The 20,466-nt window shown below is 40.4% G+C and overlaps 1 long non-coding RNA gene across 1 annotated transcript in view; it reads left to right on the top strand.

The window, feature by feature from the left end:
* LOC141139742 (uncharacterized) overlaps nt 1–20,466 on the top strand; it is a 160,167-nt gene that overhangs the window by 87,650 nt on the left and 52,051 nt on the right. Inside the window, exon 3 of the long non-coding RNA XR_012243798.1 lies at nt 20,056–20,114. This is a non-coding gene — a long non-coding RNA (uncharacterized lncRNA). The remainder of the gene's footprint in view (nt 1–20,055; nt 20,115–20,466) is intronic.

Genomic DNA, 20,466 nt, shown 5'->3' on the forward strand with positions numbered 1-20,466 from the left:
GTCTCCACCAATCCAGCAGTAGATGTCACCTCTCTCCAAGTGACTAATCCTACAGTTGCTATGGGATACAGGAAATGTTCTTTCTCTTTATTCTCCATGCTCGCTTTTATTCTCCCAGCGTCCCTCTATATCTCTCTCTCCCATGACTCTAGGTTGGGTCCATAGGCACTTGGAGTTGCAGGTCCAGTTCCTAAGAGTGGAGAACCGGTCACTAGTGGAGGTGCCAAGCACTTAACCCCCTCTATTACCAGAGTGATCATCACCTTTGCCATGTCATCTGTCTAATGGCCGATTCGCTGCCTTGCATGTAATGCAAACACTGTAGTCCTAAGCAACGACACATCAGCTTCCTCTGGGTAGCACTCTATTCATTAGACCCAGCACTGTATCTTCCTCTAACCCAGTCCCTTTGTGTGTTGCAAACCCTGTTCTTTTGATACACTGTGCATGCACCCTTTAGGAGACTTCAGGCCAGTCAAAGCCAGTGAACAAATGAAGATCATTTACTGAGGTAGTTTGCAGAAAACAGTACAGTTCCAAAAGACATTGTCACACAGTTCCTATACAAAGATCTCTAGTGCCACATAAAGTGACCATACCTTATACAGATGGAAGAATGCATAAAAATAATCCCTTTTAAGGCAAAGGTCTATTTAGACAATAAATCCACAAGAGACATTGCAAGTCCACGAATAGGCAATAATCAGTAAAGTAAAGGAAAGAAAGAAAGAACTGTACTATGAAAATAAGGAATATGTTATAATATAATAGGGCTGCTGCTAAAGTGAAAGGTGAAGACCCCGATAAATACAAAAGTAAAAATTAAACTCAGTGCTGCTCCTATAACTCAAACCAATATGGTATTAAGCAAACGTATATCAACACATGAGTTATTGTATGTGTGTCACCGGCGCAAAAAACACTTCTACATTAACCATATGTGTCAGGGTTGCTGCTTTAAAAAAAAACCCTTCATTAAGATGGTCTAAAGATACTGATTCAGTGTGTGTGAATGCGCTACCCCTATAGTAACCACCACTTGTTCTCTTCCTATTAATCCGAAGGAATCACTTACATAAAATAAAATACAAAATCATGTGCATAATCTTATAGCTCTAAATCAAACAGAAAAATATAACCATATATTGTCCAGTACATAAAAAATCCTGTGACTGGCGTGCTCCTATGTTCCTTCAGTGATCATATGTGACTGAGTGGAGGTTTTTCACTCAGTCACATATGATCACTGAAGGAACATAGGAGCACGCCAGTCACAATTAATTACCAAAGGACTTTTTTGCAGCACGTTTGAAGGATTTTTTATGTACTGGACAATATATGGTTATATTTTTCTGTTTGATTTAGAGCTATAAGATTATGCACATGATTTTGTATTTTATTTTATGTAAGTGATTCCTTCGGATTAATAGGAAGAGAACAAGTGGTGGTTACTATAGGGGTAGCACATTCACACACACTGAATCAGTATATCAACACATACAATGTCATGATATAGCTTACCAACATGATATAAAGTGCTTAGTGCAAATATAAAGTGCAAAAAATATATAATATATAATAATAATATTGGTTTGAGTTATAGAAGCAGCACTGAGTTTAATTTTTACTTTTGCAATAATCAATAGTAAGTCCATTACTGGCAGTATAGGTCCATGCAGGTCTCTAGGCTCCAGACCCCACTAGGAACCCTGACTGGGTTCCCATCACCACTCAAAGGGGCTGATTCCTCCTGCAGAGTTACAGTCTACATTTTGGCAGTATTTCCCCAGGAACTTTACCCAGGGGCTTGGAGTCAGTCCCTTTTATGTGGGTTGACCTGTAGGGGGCACTAAAAATGGTGAGAAAAATGTTAACCCTTGCAGATTGGTCACCCCCAGCTCACAGGTCAACCTAAGGACACATTGGAACATGAAGACATTGCAGCATTTAACACTTGGCTGTCTCAATTACCATGAGGGCATGAGCACAGACAGGATACCCAGAAAAAATAACACATTAATCCTTTTGTAAACACCTGCCTACATACATCTTAAATATATATCAAGTATATAAGGCAAGCTGGCCTTTAAATGCAACCACTTATCAGACCTACAGACGATTCAGTCCGCATCCTTATCTACTGTCCACACCATTGTATATTGTCATACTGGTATTACATATTGTAATACTAATCTGCTCACATTGTGCAACAATCTCTTGCTGCATATAAATGCCTTTAAATGATACTTACGCTAAAACAAGCAGGCAGCCATTGCCTGGCTTTCCTTCTGGTAACGGCATGGATATCTTACGGCTTATGTAATGACCTGAAACAAATATAACTATTAAAAGTTCTGAGTTTTAAGATCTTCTTGCTTGTTCTAGGTCAGTGCCCTAGAAAATTTTGAAGCCAGACAGTAAGGTAAATAGCATTTTTAGAAGGCAAAAATAGCAGCCTTCGTCGTTGTCTCAGTACACGTTTCTTTTAAGTCCATGTTCACAGCTGGAGCTCTTCCCTATGAAAATTGCAAAACAGCATATTTGTGTTAAGCCTTTGAAGACATTTTCATTGGTAAAACCCTTTTCCAGTGAATGGCTGAACCTCCCACACCTTCATTATAATGTAATAAGACCATATCAAAACCTCTCATCTATGCAATTATGCTTTTCACTGAACAATAAGATGGACACATGTTTAGAAAGCAAAACTACTCATTTACACTTTGAAATTATATCTGAATGACAGTACAAGAATACTATGGTATATATTAAAAGCTAATTTTACAAGGATGATTCCATTTTAAATAAAAGGGGATTGTGTGTGTGTGTGTGTGTTTGCCTCTACCTCTGTTAATAGTGGCTGCTTTCCTGCAGCCGAGATAACAAATGACTATAAAACTATATATTCCTTTCAACTATGTACACTGCTCTCCTGTGCTCACCTCCCACAAATTCAGGATGGTTATCCTCAACCTGTCATCCTGTCTGATGCACTAGAATCCTTACTTCAACAACCTGTGTCTGTAACTCTAAATGTTTACCACCTCCCGGGCACACTTGCATGTTTCTACTAACATTACACTTTCCTTTTTGCACCACAACTATTCTAACCGCATGCAATGTGTGTCTACTACCCTGCTACCTTTCAGTTACCTTTCCGTTTATATTCTCACATCCTCCAACCATCCTTTCCCCGTTGTCTCCTGGCCACTGCACTTCAATAATAGTATCTTCACTAATCATCTTCTACCTGTGCACTGCTCCACAGCCACCAACCTTAACCCAACATACCCCTACATTTTTCCCATATCAATGAGGTGGGGCAAACAAGAGTAGAGAGAACTGGAGCAAGTGTCAGGGGCATTGAATGCTGAGATGTATAGAATGTAGGAGAGAACTCTTTTGCTGCGTACACACGATCGGACATTCCGACAACAAAATCTTGGATTTTTTTCCGATGGATGTTGGCTCAAACTTGTCTTGCATACACACAGTTACACAAATGTTGACAGAAATTAACTACATCAAGAATGCGGTGATGTACAAGATGTACGACGAGCCAAGAAAAATGAAGTTTGTGCGTCGGAATTGTCTACACACGCTCGGAATTTAGGACAACGGATTTTGTTGTCGGAAAATTTGAGATCCAGCTCTCAAATTTTTGTTTTCGGAAATTCCGACAGAAAATGTCAGATGGAGTCTACACACGGTCGGAATTTCCGACAACAAGCTCACATCTAACATTTGTTGTCGGAAATTCTGACCGTGTGTACGCGGCATTAATGTACTTATTCCTCGTAGATAGATAGGCACTAGTGATGATGCAAATGGTCACCATGTTGGCTGATTTTAGCAACAGTTAAAGCAGTATTAACCACTTCAATATAGGGCACTGTTACCCCCTTCCTGCCCCGGCCAATTTTCAGGTTTCAGCAATGTCACACTTTGAATGACAATTACACGTTTTTTTTATTTTTTGCAAAATAAATGAAAAAAGACAGAAAATTAAAAAAAAAACAAAAAAAAACACATTTTTATTTGTTTCCTTTTTAACATTTTGCAAATAAATAATCTTTCTTTAAGAATTTAGGCCAAAAGGTATTTTGCTACATTTCTTTGGTGAAAATAACACACTTTGGTCAGAGCAATATAATGTTACCATAGTAACATTGTACTACGCTGGGGAAGTGATCAGTATTTCTTTTTTGTTTTTTACACATTATGTTTGCATAGAGAAATTAATTTAATTGCTCTATGCAAGCATTTTACTGAATGAAATCCATTCCATTCAGTCTGTTTTGCTAGATTAGCTGTGATTGACCAGAGCTAATCACATGGTACAGATGGGCTGTGATTGGCCCAGTCTGTATCATGTGATCATACTGACCAATCAAAGCTAGCAACACAATTGTATACAATGGGTGGCTTTAAAGTAAGTCATATATTGTTTACAACTGTCATGTGCCCTGCTGTGATTGGCTACAGTGGTCACATGGTACCGGTAGTGGGCCAGTACAGTGATCAGCCACTGGCAGATGCTGCGCGGTCCTGGGGCGTGATCTGGTAGGACGTCATATGATGTCCACCCGGAATGAAGAGAGGTTCCTGCCGGCGCCATTTTGCTATAGGTCGGGCAGAAACTGTTTAAACCCCAAAACAAAATGTAGGCTTACTAATCCTTAAATGTGATGACCTTGTTAGTTTTTTTAGGCTTTCTTCTTTTTATTTTCATCTGATGTTCCAGTAAAGAACACACTCCCCTGCTGGAGGAAAGGTGAGTATTCCTCCCTTGAGTTCCATTTTAAAGCCAAACTCCAGCTAACACTTTATAAGCAGTTACAGCTGCCGCTTTTTTTTTCTATTGGGAAAAAGGTTTTAACTTAAAAAAAAAAAGTTTTGGTTAAATGTTAAACTTGTTGGATGGTGTTTCCCATTAAAGCATAGCTACATGGTAGTTTAACCGCTTCCCGACCGTATAACCTAAATATATCATCTGACAATTCTGGGTAGGGGGCACATGCGTGCGCCACCGGAGACCCAGCTTTGCTGTGATTAAACACAGCAGATGTTGACCTATTGGTTACCACCGGCACTCAGTAATCATTATGAATTTATGTAAACAAGGCAGAGCTCTGTCCTGTCAGGGGGGAAGTAATAGATTTTCTTTCCCCACAAAGCAGAGAATAAAATCGGTTACTTCCCCTAGTGAAAGCACCACACAAGGTACACATAAACACTGGCTAGACACACATTTAACCCTTTTTATTGCTCTAGATGTTTAACCCCTTCCGAGCCAGTGTCATTAGTACAGTGACAGTGCATATTTTTAGCACTGATCACTGTATTAGTGTCGCTGGTTCCCAAAAAGTGTCAAAGGTGTCTGTGTCCGAATGTCCGCCGCAATATTGCAGTCCCAATTTAAAGTGGAGTTCCACCTAAAAAATTGAACTTCCGCTTTAAGGGAAGGTGACCCCCTGACATGCCACATTTGGCATGTCATTTTTTTGGCTGGGGAGTGGAAACCCTCTTTTTAGAGGGTTCCCACTCCCACTTCCTCCCGGGGCACCACGGCGCTGGAAGTAAGTTCACCTCTCCCCTCTCCCTCTCGGCAATCATCTGGGACTTGGCACAGGTCCCAGATGATTGCCTGGACAGTCACAGCGCGCAGCGCGGCTCGCGCGTGTGCAGTGTGTGCCCAGCTGGGCGCCCACAGTGACAATGCCGACACCACAGAGAGGAGGGGAGACGAGCGGTGCTTCATTCCCCCGCATCGCTGGACCCTAGGACAGGTGAGTGTCCGATTATTAAAAGTCAGCAGCTGCAGTATTTGTAGCTGCTAACTTTTAATATTTTTTTTTTTGTCGGAACTCCGCTTTAAGTTGCTGATCACTGCCATTACTAGCAAAAAAAAATAAAATAAATAAAAATTCTAGTATATATCCCATAGTTTGTAGATGCTATAACTTATGTGCAAACCAATCAATATATGCTTGTTGGGATTTTTTTAATTGGGATTTTCTTTTTTTTTTACCAAAAGTATGTAGCAGAATACATTTTGGCATAAATTTATCAAGAAATTAGATTTTTTCCATTTTTTTAATTAGATAAAATGTATTGTTTTTCTTTTTCAAAATTGTTGGTATTTTTTAGTTTGAAGCGCCAAAAATAAAAAAAACGCACAGGTGATCAAATACCACCAAAAAAAAACTCTACTTGTGGGGAAAAAAGGACATCAATTTTATTTGGGTACAGCATCGCATGACAGCACAATTGTCAGTTAAAGTAACACAGTGCCAGTTGCAAAAAATGGCCTAGTCATGAAGGGGGGGCATAAATATTCTGTAAGTGGTTAATAAAAGTAAAGAAAAACCCCTAAAACTATCAACCAAACTAATGTGACAGAGAGACTACAGTAATGTCATTGCAGCCGCCCATAGATTTATCGTAAAGATTTTCTCATTGACACAGTGTTGTAGTGGGTAGCATTCTCACCTAGCAGTAAAAAGGGTCGCTGGTTCGAATCCCAACCACGACACTACCTGCCTGGAGTTTTGATGTTCTCCCTCTGCCTGCGTGGGTTTCCTCCCACACTCCAAAGACATGCTGGTAGGTTAGATTGGCTTCTGTCCAAAATTGGCCCTAGTATATGAATGTGAGCTGGGGACCTTGGATTGTGGGGACTGATGTGAGTGTGCAAAATATGTGTGGAGCGTTGCCTAAATTGACGATGCTATGTGGGTACCTTAAATAAATAATGATATAATAGATGAGCATCTTAATGAGACACAATGTACAGGGTTAGGGACAATTGTAGACACTCACTCAGGTTGGACTGGTGTCTTTATTCAACCTTACTCACTATGTAACTATGATGGTTTGTGGGTATTAAGTTAGAAAAGAAAAAAAAACTGTACTCTTGTATTATTATGCAATTTTCCCATCTCACCCAGACCTAGCAATTGGCTTTCTCCAAATTGAAGCAGTGTGAGCAATATATATGAGGATGTGTAGGGGATGTGTCTTGAGAAAGATGGACTGAACTTCATTGAAACATTGACAATAAAAACACTGCTGTTTTCGATCTTCCTTCTGTGCAAAGACCCGTGAGTTCCTCTAAACCAGTTTTGGATTTATATGGGCATGTGTAGGATATTTCCATTGATATTTCCATTGATTAGACCAGCCAAAGAGGTGAAGTAGAATCCTCCTGGACCATGCTAGAGGACCTGATGCACGTGTACTGTTTTACAGATGGTAGTTGTTCTTTAAAAAAGAAATATGTTAATATCCAAACACAGATACTCTATCCTTTTTCCAGTTACTAAAACTAAAGTCCCAAGATGCATCATCGTTCAGTACATAAAACCTTTTCTATTTGTAGCTCATCTTCACAGCTAAAAACATTTGGAGAACTGCCACCAAGCTGCACATAACGTGTACTTAATTCTAAATGAAAAACAAAGTGCATATATTTTTACTGACATTTCCAGAAAACTTCTTGCATCTCCCTCTCACTATAAAGTCTTTATTAAGAATCTGAAGCAGTTATACTGGGGGAGTTTTATCTTGTCTGCTTTCTTGTGAAAGGATCTGCTTCATTGCTTACCATTGCTAATTTAGATGGCCCTACTGCTTTTCATAAGATAAAATGTTAATGCTAATTTAAATACATTTTGATCACACTTCAAAGACATGTCATGCCGGGATGAAATGAAAATAAAAGAGACAACTTGATGTAGGATGAAGCCTCCACAGCTTAACGCCGGTGGCACAGTCTGGTCTATTTTAAGCATGCTTATTAACAAAAGCTATATGCCAAAGACTTTTTCATGCAGTAATGATTATTTCATGTTATTTGCATGCAGCTTCCTAATGTTAATTGTACGCATTAATCAGCAATGAAAATATCTAAAACGTATTGCAACCATATGATGGAGCATTAAAGAAGACCTGAATTTTATTCAGTAATGCGGACTGACCATAACTAAATAAGTACAGTATTAATGTTGACTTATTGCACTTTGGTTTTGTTAAAGAGAGCCTATAATTATTTCTGGTATTACAGAAACAGATACTAAGAAAAAGGATGCCCTTGTGCCAATCCCTGATCACTTTGAAATACATAGGACTGTCCTCCCTTGCTGTATGCAATGTTGATTCTCAGACGTATGCTGCTTTTGAGACCAAATATGCATGCTGGAGAAACAATATTGTACAACCCAAATTACTTGCTAATATGCTCATGCTCCAGGTTTTCCTCCTTCTTAACCACTTCAGCCCCGGAAGATTTGGCTACTCAATGACCAGAGCACTTTTTTGCAATATGGCACTGCGTTGCTTTAACTGACAATTGCGCGGTCGTGCGGCGCTGTACCCAAACAAAATTGACGTCCTTTTTTTCCCACAAATAGATCTTTCTCTTGGTGGTATTTGATCATCTCTGTGGCTTTTATTTTTTGCGCTATAAACAAAAAAAGAGAGAAAATTTTGAAAAAAACACAATATTTTGTACTTTTTGCTATAATAAATATCCCCATTTTTTTTTTTTTTTAAAAAAGCTTTTTTTTTTTTTTTTAGTTTAGGCCGATATGTATTCTTCTACATATTTTGGTAATAAAAATCGCAATAAGCATCTATTGACTGGTTTGCACAAAAGTTAGTGTCTACAAAATAGGGGATAGATTTATGGCATTTTTATTATTATTTTTTTTTACTAGTAATGGCAGCGATCTGCGATTTTTATCGTGACTGCGACATGGCGGACACATCGGTCACTTTTGACACATTTTTGGGACGATTGACAAATATACAGCAATCACTGCTTTAAAAATGCACTGATTACTGTATAAATGTCACTGGCAGGGAAGGGGTTAACACTAGGGGGCGATCAAGGGGTTAACTGTGTTCCCTGACTGTGTGTTCTAACTGTAGGGGGAGGGGACTGACTATAGCAGATGTCAGATCGTGGTTCCTAGCTATTAGGAACTCACGATCTGCATCTCCTCTCAGAACAGAACAAGGATTGTTTGTGTTTACACACACACGTCCCTGTTCTGCCTCTCGTGCCCGCGATTGCTCGTGGCCAGTGGTCATTGCGACCGCCAGTCACTAGCATCGGCACCCCCCGAGTGCAGTGGGCGTGCGCGCGCACGCCTGCTATCCTGCTTAAATTAGCCAACGTATAGCAACGGCGGCTCGCGGAATCGTGTCAACCTGCCGCAGTATGAGGGCGGCTGGTTGGCAAGTGGTTAAACTGAACAACATGAATTAGCTTAGACTGGTTGCTATAACCATCCATCCAGCATATTGGGAAAATTCCTGTGACACACTAATGCCCTGTACACACGGTCGGACTTTCCGACGGAAAATGTGCGATCGGAGCTTGTTGTCGGAAATTCCGACCGTGTGTGGGCTCCATCGGACTTTTTCCATCGGAATTTCCGACACACAAAGTTTGAGAGCAGGATATAAAATTTTCCGACAACAAAATCCAATCGTTTAAATTCCGATCGTGTGTACACAAATCCGACGCACAAAGTGCCACGCATGCTCAGAATAAATTAAGAGACGAAAGCTATTGGCTACTGCCCCGTTTATAGTCCCGACGTACGTGTTTTACGTCACTGCGTTCAGAACGATCAGATTTTCCGACAACTTTGTGCGACCGTGTGTATGCAAGACAAGTTTGGCCCAAGATCCGTCTGATAAAATCTGACGGATTATGTGGTTGGAATGTCCGATCAATGTCCGATCATGTGTACAGGGCATAAGTCTTAGCTGACACTTGCGTTTGGGGAAAGAGGTGGTAAAAACACTTGGTTGAGGCTTGTTTTTACTGCTCCCCAACCTCTCCCTCTAAGATGTCATTGGGTATACACATGCTGTAGCCATGATGCTTTCATTCCTGATTTCATGTTTGATGGGCAGTACCACCTGTCGAACGTGACCCATTCAAGAGAATGGGACCATGCTGCAACCATCCTGCATTGCATGTGACTGTGGCACAGTGATGTGGGCTTTTAGAGGAGTACAACAGGCAGTGCGGGGGTCTTGTGTCCTTTCCTTACCGACTGTTTTAACCTTTAAAAGCATGCACAGTGCTGGATGCTGACTGTGAGACAGGGACTTCCCATTTCGCATCGGGAACAATGCAAAGTTGGTCTGAGCGTCACTTCATAGGCAGTATGAATACAAAGCTTCCTCTGATTGGCTGAGGCAGATAGGCAGGCTGAGGATGCCATGCTTTCCGACTTGGCCAATCAGAAGAAGCTTTGTATTCCTTCACAGAACTCAAAGCTGCCTATGAATGGCTGAGCGCCACTCAGACCAACTCTGCTTTGTTCTGGGTGTAAGATGGGAAGGTTCTGTCTCACAGCTGGAACCCAAAACTGTGTACTGTATGCAGCTGAAGCTACATACAGTTCATACAGTGCTTAGAGCCAGTATAGCACTTAGTGAAGGAAATAGTTGGTTTGGACCAGTTTGGTCCAAATGAACTATTTAAGGTTACAATAAACATGGAAATCAGCTGTAAAAAATACAGTATCTCACAAAACACGACTCACATTTTTGTAAATATTTTATTATATCTTTTCATGTGACAACACTGAAGAAATGACACTTTGCTACAATGTAAAATAGTGAGTGTACAGCTTGTATAACAGTGTAAATTTGCTGTCTCCACAAAATAACTCAAAACACAGCGATTAATGTCTAAACCTCTTACAACAAAAGGTAGTATACTGCTTAGTGAAAGTGTCTAAATTGGGCACAATTAGCCATTATCCCTCCTCAAGTGTCATGTAACTCTTTAGTGTTACATGGTCTCAGGTGTGAATGGGGAGCAGGTGTGCTAAATTTGGTGTTATTGCTCTCACTCTCATACTGGTCACTGAAAGTTCAACATGGCACCTCATGGCAAAGAACTCTTTGAGGATCTGAAAAAAAAAATTGTTGCTCTACATAAAGATGGCCTAGGCTATAATAAGATTGCCAAGACCCTGAAACTGAGCTGCAGCACGGTGGCCAAGACCATACAGTGGTTTAACAGGATAGGTTCCACTCAGAACAGGCCTCACCATTGTCGACCAAAAAAGTTGAGTGCACATGCTCAGCGTCATATCCAGAGGTTGTTTTTGGTAAATAGATGTATGAGAGCTGCCAGCATTGTTGCAGAGGTTGAAGGGGGTGGGGGGGTCAGCCCATCAGTGCTCAGACCATACGCTGCACACTGCATCAAATTGGTCTGCATGACTGTTGTCCTAGAAGGAGGCCTCTTCTAAAGATGATGCACAAGAAAGCCCGCAAACAGTTTGCTGAAGACAAGCAGACTAAGGACATAGATTACTGAAACCATGTCCTGTGGTTTGATGAGACCAAAATAAACTTATTTAGTTCAGATGGTGTAAGTGTGTGTGGTGGCAACCAGGTAAGGAGTACAAAGACAAGTAAGTCAAGCATGGTGGTGGGAGTTTCATGGTCTGGGGCTGAATGAGTGCTGCTTGAACTGGGAAGCTACAGTTCATTGAGGGAACCATGAATGCCAACATGTTTTTGACCATGATAACGACCCCAAACACACCTTCAAGACGACCCCTGCCTTGCTAAAGAAGCTTAGGGTAAAGGTGATGGACTGGGCAAGCATGTCTCCAGAACTAAACCCTATTGAATATCTGTGGGGAATCCTCAAATGGAAGGTGGATGAGTGGAAGGTCTCTAACATCCACCAGCTCCACGATGTCATCATGGAGGAGTGGAAGAGGACTCCAGTGGCAACCTGTGAATCTCTGGTGAACTCCATGCCCAAGAGGGTTAAGGCAGTGCTGGAAAATAATGGTGGACACAAAATATTGACACTGTGCCCAAGTTGGACATTTTTACTTAGGGGTGAACTCACTTTTGTTGCCAATGGTTTAGATATTAATGGCTGTGTGTTGAGTTATTTTGATGGGACAGCAAATTTACACTGTTGTACAAGCTGTACACACATTACTTTACATTGTAGTGAATTGTGTCATTTCTTCAGTGTTGTCACATAAAAAGATATAATAAAATATTTACAAAAATGTGAGGGGTGTACTCACTTTTATGAGATACTGTATATAGTTACCTAAAATTCAGGAATGAAGACCAGTGTGTGATAACTGGGGAGATAATTTGGAGATTAAACTCAGGTGGGGTGTTATTAGTTACACATAATAGAACCTGACTTTGGGGTTGGTTTACTTAAGATGTGGAGAATATTCACTTAGCAAAGTTACGCATCAAGTGCTCAAAGGAAAGTTTAAAGCCTGTGGAAAAGACAGGTCCACACTGTTTATTTCTATAAAAATACATGTATGTATGTTTGTATGTATGTATCTGTTTACTTGTATCTGACTCTAGGCAATTCTATGGGCCAGTTTTCTGGGGCACAGTGTCTCAGTCACTATAAAAAGCGATGTGGGGGTAAGGAGTACCTAAGGCTGAGTTCACACCTCTGACGGATGCAGCTCGCAGGAGGGGTTCGGTGCGTCCCTGTTCTCTGTTTCAGGGACAAATCAGGGCCCAATGGAGATTTGTAATAGAGATTTGTGAACTGATTCCATGAAGAGCCCGTCACAATCTCCTGTCATGTGAATTGGATGCAGGGAAACCCGCACCCAATTCGCATATGTGTGAACCCAGCCTAAAAGTCTGCTTGGTGCATTTGTTCTTTTCAATTACTGGGCACACGAGGGTTGATTTACGAAACCTAGAGTGTACAAAATCTGGTGCAGCTCTGCATAGAAGCCAATCAGCTTCCAGTTGTTTTTTTTGTTTTTTGTCAAAGCTTGTTATTTGGACAAACTGAGGTTAGTAGCTTACTCGGCTACCATACACAGCTGCACCAGATTTTGCACTCCAACTTTAGTAAATCATCCAAAATGTTTGATAAACTTGAAAATCTTTTCTCATAAAATGTCCTTAACAATTTTTTTTTTCTTTTTACAAAGTAGGTAACAAGGTCTTTCCTCAACCCTTCCTAAATATTTAGTCTTGGGACTGGCATATAGAATATGATAACACATGTGCTTTGCTAATTTCTACACACATACTAGGGCCAGTTTAGACAGGAGCCAATCACTCTACCAGCATGTCTTGAGAATTTAGAAGGAACACAAAGTACCCAGAGGAAACCCACATGAACAAAGGAAGTACATGCAAACTCCATGCAGATTGTCCTGCCTGAGACTTGATGGGTTTCACTACTACAAGGCATATGTGCTAACCATTAAGCCACTGTGCCACTCATCATAAAGACACAAAATGGTTTTAATTTCTTATACACTAAACTCCTATTGACAAATTCATACCATTAGCAAGGAACCCATTAAGTAACAGTAGTTTTTTACTGTTAAAGAAACTTCAAACTTTAAAATGTAACTCCAGGAATAATGAATTGACGTTTGCTGGGACTAGCTTAGTTGCTTCTAATTCTTGGTATACTACGTGTGGAGGGCTGCTGGGGATGTTAAAAATCGTAGTTGTATTATGCTGCATACCATTCTGAGCTTTGATCTTTTAGCTCAGCCGCAGTGAGTTCTGCAGTTTATACAGTGATGATAGCAGATCGCTTGCTATTCACCTCCTCAATTCCCAGTATGCCTTTCACTTAAAGTGATCGTAAAGGCTTGTTTTTTTTCCTATAAAAATAATAAACATCTTATACTGTACCTGCTCTGTTGCAGTGGATTTGCACAGAGCAGCCCGGATCTTCCTCTTCTTGGGTCCCTCTTCTGTAATCCTGGCCCCTCCCTCCTGTTCAGTGCCCGCACAGCAAGCAGCTTGCTATGGGGCACCTGAGCCAAGTCACAGCTCCCTGTGTCTATTCAGGCATGGAGCCCTGACCAGGCCCCATCCACTCTCTCCCCTGATTGGCTAGCCAACTTTGATTGACAGCAGCAGGAGCAAATGGCGCCACTGCTGTGTCTCAGCCAATCAGGAAGGAGAATCTCAGATGGCTGAGACACTCGTGGACATTGCTGGACAGAGAAGGACCTCAGGTAAGTGTTAGGGGGCTGAAGGAAGCTGCTGCACACAGAAGTGCAAACATAAACATAAAACAAAAGGTAAAATCTTAATGCAATGTCCAAAAACTATATATAGGGAAGGTGCACATGCTCCATGTATTGCACAAAAAATCCTTAATATTGCAACAATTCAAGCATAATAAACCGTGATGGTGATTTCTTCATGCAAGTGTGCACACACCCCCCCCTAGGTGTACCCTCACCTTAGGGGCTTTTCAAAAAAGCCTGTGATAAATAATATTATCATATATATTATAACTGCTACAGAGATCACTCCTTCCTCCTGATCATAAGCCAATATGTGTTCTGTGAATGGACAAGAAGGTGGATGAACATCACAATCTACTGTCGTCTAATCAGAGAACTTATATTCTATGTAAAAATACAATGCTGAATAGATGAGGTGAAGAGCAAGCAATCAGATATAATCAACGTATAAACTATGGAACTCACAGCAGCTAATCCAGGAGATAAAAGCTGTGATTGGATTTTTTAGCATACTGAGCATCCCTCTAGATCAGTGTTTCTCAACTTTTTTCACCCGAGGCAGCCTTTATAATTATGCACAATCTTAAGGCCCCCCAATTCTAAAATGTGTCAATCTAAAGTAATATTTTTTACATATTGCAGCAGCATCCACACATAGCACGTAGGCTACCCAACATTAGAGGTGATTTATTTCTCCACCTTTGCACATTGGTACTGACTAGTACTCTTCTTCTTCAGTTTCTCCTACTTTTTGCTAAAATGACCCCAATGCTGACAGAGAGGGGCAAGGGAGAGGCAAACTCCCTTGCCAAAAAGATTTCTGTGCAGGCACTCGACGGCCCCCTTTTCTACCCATGATGCCACTGATTGTTAGGATGCCAGTGGCAGGCTGCATGGTGCCCAAGGTTTTAATGCTGTACAATAAAATCCTGTGGTTGTGTGTAAAAAAAAGACAGGCTTCATCTACTCGCTGGCCTGTTGACAATTTTTGGGCAACTTATGGCAATTTTTCCAAGGCATCCCTGAAGAGCCCTGAAGGCACCCTGGTTGAAAGAGGCTGCTCTAAATTTAGTATACCAAGCACTGAAGGTAACTAAGCTGGCACCAGCAAATTTCAAAACTTCTTTCTTCCAGGTGTTCAACTTAAACTTTGTTCATCTGTAAGTTACTTTAAAGCATCACGTTTACTGCCATTGTATTTTTTAATACTTGTGTGCTTATTAACTGCTTGCTAACCAGTCGCCGCAGTTATACTGCGGCAGGTTGGCTTGGCTGCGCAAATTGCTGTACCGGTGGTCAGTTTAATGGGTAAAGCAGGCGCACGTGAGCACCCAAGGAATGTCACCGGAGCTAATGCACGTGGCTGCCACCCATGATCGCTCCTCAGAGAGCCAAAATGGGGATCTGTTAATGTAAACAAACAGATTCCCGTTTCTCAGGGGAATAGAGAGAGATCGTCTGTTCCTAGTGATCAGGAACAGCGATCTCTCTCTACTCCCAGTCCGTACACCCCACCCACAGTTAGAAACACCTCCCTAGGACACACTTAACCCCTTGATCGCCCCCTAGTGTTAACCCCTTCCTTGCCAATGTCATTTATACAGTGATCAGTAGCTATTTTTAGCTCTGATCACTGTAATGTTGTCACTGGTCCCAAAAAAGTGTCAAAAGTGTCCCATCTGTCCTCTGCAATGTCGCAGTCCTGCTAAAAATCACTGATCACCGCCATTATTAGTAAAAAAAAAATTAATAATAAAAATGCCATAAATATTTTGTAGATGCTATAACTTTCGCGCAAACCAATCAATATACGCTTATTGCAGGGTTTTTTACCAAAAATATGTAAAAGAATACATATTGGCCTAAACTGATGAAGACATTTTTTAATTTTTAATGTTTCTTTGGATATTACAGCAAAAAGTTAAAAATATTGTGTTTTTTTCAAAATTGTCGGTCTTTTTTTCTTTATAGCTCAAAAAATAAAACCACTGAGGTGATCAAATACCACCAAAAATTGTCAGTTAAAGCGACGCAGTGCCGTATCGCAAAATATGGCCCAGTCATTAAGGGAGTAAATCCTTCCAGGGCTGAAGTGGTTAAACTGAATATAATCCAATTGAAATTAATAGGCAAAAAATTCATGATTTTCCTATTGAGAGAACAACATATAAAGTAAAAAATATAGAGGCAGTAATGAATACAATATGGAATAGATGGTCTAAATTAAACAGTCTGTAAACCTGAGAACCTGCTTTAGTAGTTTTACTGCTAAGGTACCTGTGCTGAAAGGAATGTAAAGGCTGCTAGTTCCGACCTTTCTTTCCCAAAGTGCTTGTTCCCTGGCGGTCTTGCTGTCCAAATGGCCAACAGCTGCACACAAAGCACTGAACCAGGTTGGAGCTGCCTTCTGTTTGACTGTCTCTGTCTTTAATACTTTCTAGTCAACAGTGGCAACCTGCATATTTCATTCAGTAAACGGTTCCTTTAAAATAATCCTGACCTTAGGAACAAAAGAATACTCGACAACCTCAATTGCTTGGCTTGCTTGGCATTTTTTAACTACATAGATAGAAAGTGAGTCCACATTAAGTCTCGATATTTAAGAGGCTGAGCTTAGTTTTTTTTTCCATTGTGTAGAAAATGAAATTCTAGTTTTTGAGTACAAAAGTACTTTTGATCATACAAATGACCTTTAGCAGTTTGAGATTGTTAAGCGTGAATTTTATCCTTGTAGTACATTTAATTCTGGTTTGTTAGTTTTCTTTTGTGTTAATTCAGAGGGATTACAGTTTAGCCTTTTTGTGCTGTAATGACACATTGTTAATATTCATAAAAGAGGTCAAGAAATTTTTTCAGAAAGTTACCATCCTGTTCTTTCAAAAATTATGATACTGAAATAGCATTAGCAGTATCCGCCTGTTCTTTATTACTTCTTTGCATTTCCTAATTTCTTACTACAGCTTGCATATTTTTTAATCATCTTACTTCTTCAGCTGTTATCTTCCAATCTCTTATATCTAGCACAGGAAAATGGTTCTGCCATCATCATCTCTCATTTCCATACAGCTAGCTCTTAATGTTTTGATATGCTTAATTTGCTCAACCGTTCTTTAAATGGTGCCATTGTGTGGCTTACCAACATATCAGAGGCGGCCCGTCCATTAGGGGCACCCGAGCGCCGCCCCCCCCCATCCACGGCTGCCACCTTTATGCTCTATCTAGGGCTGCTATTTTGACAGAACACCGCAACCCCCTATTAATGCATCTGGACCCTTTCAGGATGCCGGGCACATGAATTACATCGGTGGGGGTGTTTTTTTTAAACACCTGATTAGAGCCAGAGGCTCCAATAGGCTTCAAAATAGGCTGGGCTCGTGGTGCAGAGCATTGCACCAGGAGCCCACCCAAGTGTTACAACAGCGAATGAATATTTGCTATTAAAACACTGATCCTCTATCAGGCCAATCAGAATCAGGTCTGAGACCCGTTTTCCGATTGGCCGAAAGGAGAAGAGTCTCATTAGGCCGCTGAGGAGGAGGGAGGAAACGAGGAGGAGGGTTGCCATCGAGCAAGGGAAAGCCGCTGGTGAAGCACGGGAGAAGCACTGCCTACCATAGATGGGGTAAGTGCACCAGACCCCCCCTGACCGACCAACCGGGGGGTGTTACTGTTTGCTGCCCCCCAAAAAAAATTACCAACGGCCGCGACTGCAACATATAATACCAAATTCAATTTCAGATCTATATTCACATAACGCATTGTTCTTAGCCACTGCTGACTTCAGACAATCAGTTGCCCAATGCCTGTGATATTGTAAGGTGCAGATAACAGACAGGGTCCACAAAAAAACCCTACAAATATCAGTAGGTAGCATCATTAAATGGGCGAAAAGTTTGTTAAACGCATTGAAAATGTTAGTTATGATAGTGGGGAATTGCAATGGCAGAGATGTTTGTGGGACATGGTCTTTAAATCTAGGTGTGAAAGCTATAGTAATTTTCCATTCAGAATAGAAATAAACTACTGTATCTCTCCAATAACTGGATATGCTATATCTGATGTAGTGAAATGTTTAAAGATTTTACTTAGGATTTTGTAAACCTTAACAATAAACTTCTCCTATTTGGTCCCTTTTGGACTGTTAGGGTGCATTGCCCCCTTGCATGGACACCCACACTCTGATTAGATATCGCTCATGCAGCAATCACATGTGATCACTCGTATATGATCCCTGTATGAGCAATTACATACGATTCACCACAATTAGCTGTGGGAGCAGGCAGCATCTCATTGCTTTCAATGAGGATGCCCCCCGCAGCCAATAATGGGAACACCCGCTAGGGTTATCACATCTAATCAGAGTGTGGGCGCAGGTGTTAATGCAAATGCTGTACAACTGTGTGTAATGTATAAAAAACAAAACAGCCCTGCAACTCAAACCCATTGACCACAGAACTGGGTTAGAGATTATTTTTTTCTTTTGGAATAAAGGCTTTACATAAATAAAAGCTGATCATCGTATGCACCCGTCAATGGTAATTGGTTTGCCTCATCTCTGTAACTGCTCTCAAATACACTAAGTTCATTTATCATTAAATGCTATCTATACATTTGTTGTTATAAGTGTATGCAGTAGCTTTCATTCAACCAGGTGTGTCAAAGGGGTTGAGGGTGTTCTAATGCCCTGTGCACATGACCGGTTTTCCCGTCGGAATAAACTCTAAAGGTTTTTCCGACGGAATTCCGCTGAAACTGTCTTGCGTACACACGATCACACCAAAGTCCGACCGTCCAGAACACGGTGACATACAACACATACGACGGGTCTAGAAAACGGAAGTTCAATAGCCAGTAGCCAATAGCTTCCATCTCGAACTTGCTTCAGAGCATGCGTCGTTTTTGGTACGTCGGAACAGCATACAGTTGACCGGTTTTCCCGATAGGAATTGGTTCCGTTGGAAATATTTAGAAAATGTTCCATTTCTAGGTCCGTCAGAATTTTCGACGTACAAAGTCCGATGAGGCATACACAGGATTGGAATATATGATGAAAAGCTCCCGTCTGACTTTTTCTGTCGGACATTCCACTCGTGTGTACAGGGCATGAGAGTAAAGGTACAGAACAGGGAATCCAAAGTTTCAAGCAGCTCCTGCGGGTGTAGCGTTACATATATAAAAATAAAAAAGTAAAAATTAAAAATTGTGTTTTAAAATAATAGATTAAAAAAACACACACATTCATGCACACACAAATGCACACAGTCAGGATACACATAAGTATTTAATTGCTGATTTTGTAGTAGGCATGACAGAATAATTTACAGGTTGTAATGGTTTTTAAATCATCGCATATTTTCAATGTTTAGTCTAGAAATATTTATTTTTTTAAGCCGACGCGGGATATCTTTTTAATATTACCTATTCACATTGTTTTTAAAAAATGCCTAGTAACCTAAAATGTTTGCACTGTTTTATGGAACATATTGACAAGTGTATCAAAACTTACACATTTGGTGCCTCTGTACTTAGGATAAAATAGGAAAAAAAATATAGTGAAAATCATTTGAATAGTATTATTGATAAAAAAAATCTTAGGCGTTAAATAAACTAAAATTACATTTTTTTCACACTTTGCCCACATGTCTTCTTATTAAAAATATAATTGGGGTAGTTTGTGTTAAATAAACTAAAATTGCATTTTTTTTCACATTTTTGCCCACATGTCTACTTATGAAAAATATAATTGGGGTAGTTTTAAAAAATAAATAATCAAATCAGGTGATAAAATACTATTGTGAAAATTGTTTTGTTCAAAGCGGTTACATATGCATTATTGAGTAAACTTCACAGCTTAAAAATTTGGTCTGATCCCAAAGGTTTTGATTACCCTGGGAGATGAAAGGGTAATGCGCAAACATACATGGTGACTCCCTGGCATGCTTTATATGCTGGGCTTGTTGTTTATGCCTTGGCCAGGCCATGTGCATCTTTCATGGTATTTATATTTGTTTTCCAGGGCAGCAAACGTTTGTGACCACCAAGACAAGGAATCTTACATTTTATATATGGCAGCCTGTGAGTATGAAAGAATATGTGGAAATATCCAGCCAAAAATGTTTTTTTGTTAACTTTTGTATTTAGTAGGTTACAACCTTGGCTGGGATTTTATTGTTGTCTGTGTTCCTATTGCTGACATGTTCCAACATTTCCTGTCCTAATGACACACCAGAAATCAAGGAAATCTCCACTATTAGGGTGTCCCCTTATCTATTTTCAAATAAAAGTGATTTTATTACTGTCAGTGTGCCAGGTGGGAGAGCTTTTTCTCAAGTTCTCTACTGTCAATAGAACAAGGATTTGAAGGGAAATCTCTCCAATGAAGACTCACAAAACTGTAGACATCTGGCCAAAAAATTGCTTCCCCGCT

This window comes from Aquarana catesbeiana, linkage group LG04, assembly GCF_042186555.1.
Source record: "Aquarana catesbeiana isolate 2022-GZ linkage group LG04, ASM4218655v1, whole genome shotgun sequence".
Classification (NCBI taxonomy): domain Eukaryota; kingdom Metazoa; phylum Chordata; class Amphibia; order Anura; family Ranidae; genus Aquarana; species Aquarana catesbeiana.